The sequence below is a fragment of the Raphanus sativus genome, unplaced genomic scaffold, assembly GCF_000801105.2.
Source record: "Raphanus sativus cultivar WK10039 unplaced genomic scaffold, ASM80110v3 Scaffold1892, whole genome shotgun sequence".
Lineage (NCBI taxonomy): Eukaryota > Viridiplantae > Streptophyta > Magnoliopsida > Brassicales > Brassicaceae > Raphanus > Raphanus sativus.
In genome coordinates, this window is record NW_026617201.1 from 12,501 (window position 1) to 17,802 (window position 5,302).

Here is a 5,302-nt window from a genome sequence, read left to right on the forward strand (position 1 = left end):
TTTGGAAAGCTTGCCAAAAGTAAGATGTGAACCTCGGATCTCTATCCGACACAATGCTTGCAGGTACACCATGAAACCTCACTATTTCATTGATGTAAATCTGCACAATCTCATCCACACCATCCCCCTTCTTGATTGCCAAGAAGTGAGCCGACTTGGTTAGCCTATCGACCACTACCCAAACAGCATCCTTCTTGTTCCTGGTCGTAGGAAAACCAGTCACAAAATCCATGGTGATGTGATCCCACTTCCATTCCGGAATGGGTAGGCTCTGGAGTAGTCCACTGGGCACTTGGTGCTCCGCCTTGACCAATTGGCAAATGGGACACTTTGCCACCCACTCGGCCACATCAGTCTTCATGCGCACCCAATGGTAATACCTCTTCAGATCTCTGTACATCTTGTTCAGTCCAGGATGTACTGAGAACTTAGACCTATGAGCTTGCCTCATGATCTCCTCCTTGAGTTCCCTATCGTTAGGAACGCTTATCCTTCCATTGACCAAGATGGTACCATTGCTTGTGGTTTGGTACTCAGTCTTGTCATTGAGAGCAACCTTTTGAAGGTTCTCATCCAGCTTCTGAGCTGCACAAATCCTGGTAAGGAGATCGGCCTGGTCCACTGCCTCCAACCCCAATGGCTCATCAGCACTAGCCAGGGTGTTGAGGTTAAGTGACCGGACCATCCCTTCCAATATGTCAGCCTCCTTCTCAGCTGAAACCTCAGCCCTTCTCCGGCTCAAGGCGTCAGCCACTAAGTTGGCCTTCCCTGGATAGTAAGTTATGTCCAGATCATAATCTGCCACAAACTCCATCCACCTCCTTTGCCTTAGGTTCAGCTCAGGCTGAGTAAAGATATACTTCAGACTCTTATGGTCTGTAAGTATCTGAACCTTAGCACCATAGAGATATGATCTCCAAATCTTCAAAGCAAACACCACAGCTGCCATCTCTAGATCATGTGTGGGGTAATTACCCTCATGCTTCCTCAATTGCCTTGATGCATATGCAATGACCTTCCCATGTTGGGTCAGTACACATCCTAGTCCAGTAATGGAGGCGTCTGTGTACACCACATAGGGTTGGTCCTCCTCAGGCAGGACAAGGACTGGTGCACTAGTAAGCATGTCCTTAAGTGCAGAGAAACTTCTCTCACACTCCACTGACCATACAAACTTAACATCCTTTCCTGTCAACTGAGTCATAGGCTGTGCCAAGCTAGCAAAGCCCTTCACAAACTTCCTGTAGTAGCCGGCCAGCCCTAAGAAGCTTCTGACTTCTGTGGCATTCTTAGGCTGAGGCCATGCCTTTATGGCCACTACCTTCTCCGGATCAACAGACACACCTTCACTTGACACAATGTGTCCAAGGAAGCCAATGCTCTTTTGCCAGAAGCTACACTTGCTTAACTTAGCAAAGAGCTGCTGCTCTCTCAACCTTCCCAGCACAGCCCGGAGATGCCTCTCATGATCCTCCTTGCTCTTGGAGTATACAAGTATGTCATCTATAAAGATGATTACAAATTCATCCAAGAAGTCTCGGAAGGTACCATTCATCATCTTCATGAATGCTGCTGGTGCATTGGTCAGACCAAATGGCATAACCACAAACTCATAGTGCCCATACCTGGTTCTGAACGCGGTCTTCTTTATATCACTTGGTTCAATTGGGATCTGATGATACCCTGAAGCCAAGTCAATCTTGGAGAACCACTTTGCTCCCTTAAGCTGATCCAACAGCTCATCTATCCGAGGCAATGGGTACTTGTTCTTGACAGTAACCCTATTGAGCCCTCGATAGTCAATACACAGCCTAAAGCTACCATCCTTCTTCTTCACAAAGAGGACTGGTGCTCCCCAAGGCGACACACTAGGGCGTATAAAACCCTTATCCAACAACTCCTCTAGTTGTTTCTTTAGCTCGGCCATCTCGGCAGGAGCCATGCGGTAGGGACTTTTTGACATTGGGGCCGTCCCTGGTTCCAGTTCTATTATGAATGGGTCCGACCTATCAGGGGGAATGCCCTGTGGGGACCTAAACACATCCTCAAACTCACTGACCAGCGGAATCCCGTCCGGGTTACCACCCCCAACAACCTCCTTAGTGGTGATTGTGGCAATATAAGCCTCACAACCCCGCTCAAGCATCCTTTCCGCTTGGACCGCTGATACCACTAAGCATCCAGAGGTTGGACGAATACCTTGGAACCTGATCGGGGGTCCACACCCACTCTCAAACAGCACCCTTCCCCGGTGACAGTCTAAGGTGGCCCGATTCTTTCCAAGCCAGTCCATACCCAAGATCACCTCATGATTCTTGAGTTGGACCACAACAAGATCCACAGGCATTACCCTGTCCTGGATCACCACTGGGATATCCTTCACTCGTCCTAATGAGGGCATCAATTGGCCTCCAGCCGCACTCACTAGGCCAGGATCATCCCCTGTCCCAATCTGGAACAAACCCTTTCCGACCAAACATGGACTCACAAAACTATGTGTAGCTCCAGTGTCGAAAAGTACATGTGTTTCCACACCACCAATACTTAGGGTCCCTACAGGAAACCCAATCTAAGCATCTAATCCATTCTAGGTTCCATACCATGCATTTCTAAAAATTTAAAAGGAATAAGATCAGATCATTACCAGTGATCGCCACGAAAGGCTTGGCCTCATCAGTGTCCTTAGACAACTCATAGACCCTTGGTGCAGAAGTCTGGCCACGGCTTGGTTCCGGCTTGCTAACCTCAGACCTCATCCTGCCTGATCCAGCCTGAAGCTTAGGACAGTCCTTTCGGAAGTGTCCGGCCTTCCCACACTGGAAACAAGTCCTAGAGTCACCACCAGCCGCTTGACCACGACTCTGATCCGGTCCAGGACAGTCCCGGACGGAGTGATCCATCTTGCCACACCTTGTGCAAGCTCCCATGGCTCTCCAGCACTCACCACCATGGCGTCTTCCACACTTTTGGCACTCCGGCCTTCCACCTGAGGTCTTACCCTCATCACTTGAATCTCTCTTCCTTTTCCGGTCACCAGCATGACCAGTACCACTTGCCTGACTCCTACTCTTGAGTCTGGCCTCTTCAGCAAGGTTAGTCTCCAGCATTGCCATACGCTCCACCAACTCCGAGACAGTACGGAAGGTACGGACTGAGCAGTAGGTCCGGAGCTCGACCCTAAGGCCTCTTATGAACCTGCGGACCTGAACTTTCTCATCCTCCAACTCCTTACCCACATACTTCCTGAGCCGGTTGAACTCCTCTTCATACTCCCTGACTGACCTACGCCCTTGGGTCAAATCCAAGAACTTGGCCTCCAAACGATCCCATGCTTCAGCTGGGAAATACTTGTGGTTGAACTCAACCTCAAAGTCAGAGAACTTCTCAATAGATCCATTGGTGCGCTTGTCCACAGACAGCCACCAGTTGTGTGCATCTCCCTCCAGGAAGTGCACTGCTATGTCTCTCTGGTACTCCTCAGGGCACCTTGTAGACTTGAAGTTCCGGGCCAGCCTGTCCCTCCATTCATCCGCCTCCATAGGGTCAGCACTTCCAGCAAAATGCTTTGTCCCTAGGCGAGATATGTGCTCTAGCACCTTCAGGTAATCCACCTTACCAGATCTTCTAGCTGGCGGATCAAGTTCAATCACCTCATCAACTGGTGCAACTTGTCCAGCAGCTCCTGGTACCACCACCTGAACTTGTGGAGCTTGCCCCACGGATGAATTCACCAATGGAGTGATTACTTGGGTCATAGCCAGCATCTGACTACCCATGAGCCTGATTGCATCAAGCACCTCTTTCATGGTAGGTTCCACCAGCTGGTTTCCTTGGTTAGCTCCACCATTGGCTGCACCAATGCCTCGGCCGCCCTGATCACCAGCATGTGAGGACTCTCCCTCAGCCTCCATGTCATCTTGTAGCTGCCTTGCAGCTTCCTCAGCTTGCTCTTGCAGCTGTCTAGCTAGTTCAGCTTGCTCCAGCTGCTGCCTAGTCTCTTCAGCCGCCTTTTGCTGCTGTTCCACTAGACCTCCCTGAACCTCAGTCGGAATGATCCGAGCCAAAGGCAATCCAGTTGCACTGTCCACGCCAAGACTTGGATTGGGCAGCACCACACTTGGATTGGTTCCATCCGCGCCACCTGGGCCAGATGCTCCAGCTCCATCCTTAGTCCTCTTGGACTTGCTCCGACTCTTACCACCCTTAGGAGCATCAAAAACAACACACAAGATCAAGGTTAGTAACACTTAACCAATGATCCATCAAAAACAGTTCCTAATACCAAAAATAAATCAAGCCCTATACTGTGAGACTCCAGCCGGATGTGTGATGATCAAACCATAACCCCCAAGTCCTAGAATCAAGCATGCTCTGATACCAACTTGTAAGACCTGAACCTGGATCCTAAGACCCAACTGATCCGCGGCCTTAACCTAATCATCTATGTGTAATTGGCCGGTTTATGTCCATATTTTTCTAAGTCATTTCCAAGTGATCTGAGGTTCATATACATTTAACAAGCAATGCGGAAGCTAAGTAAACATTCATCTTTATTAATATAAACCATGTGATCCATACAATGTAGTAATATCAATCAGTTTGCACAATAGGCTATGATAAGTTCAATGCTATCTAAACACACATCACACATCCATCCTTGGCTTGAGTCTTCACAGCTCCTTGGCTTTCCCACGATCCTGACCAGATCCTGCATTCATATAAATTTCATCAAATACACAATCAAACCGATAACCTAGCAACAAGTCTAACAATGCATGGTTAAGTCCCTTAGAACTAGTTTCTGTCCCAAACCTTGATCCACTCGGATCGGTCCCTAAAAATTATACAAACACCATGATAAATCATGATAATTCACCACTAAGAGAATGGTCAAGTCAGAACCCACAGGACAGGTCCGGATCATGCCGATCTCACCCTAGACCCGCCACCATGGTCACAACTTACCACCTCTAAATCGATGATATAAATTCATCCTTTCACCATGATAATTCATGATAAATCCCAATTAAGAGATATATGAAGTCAGAATCCCCAAACCTCAACCGGAAGTTAGAGATCCAACCTTACATGCCCAACCAAGGCCATGGAGAGTTTATACTGACCAATCCATGCCCTGAGGGTCTGATCGTGAGTTTAAACCCACAGATAACAATAATATGAATTATAAAAGAGATAGAATGGAAGAGAAGGGAGAACGGATGCAACCAACATCACTTGGTCCATACGGACCATCCATCCGGACACACGGTTCACGGCGATGGTAAGTGGTTAGCATCACTAA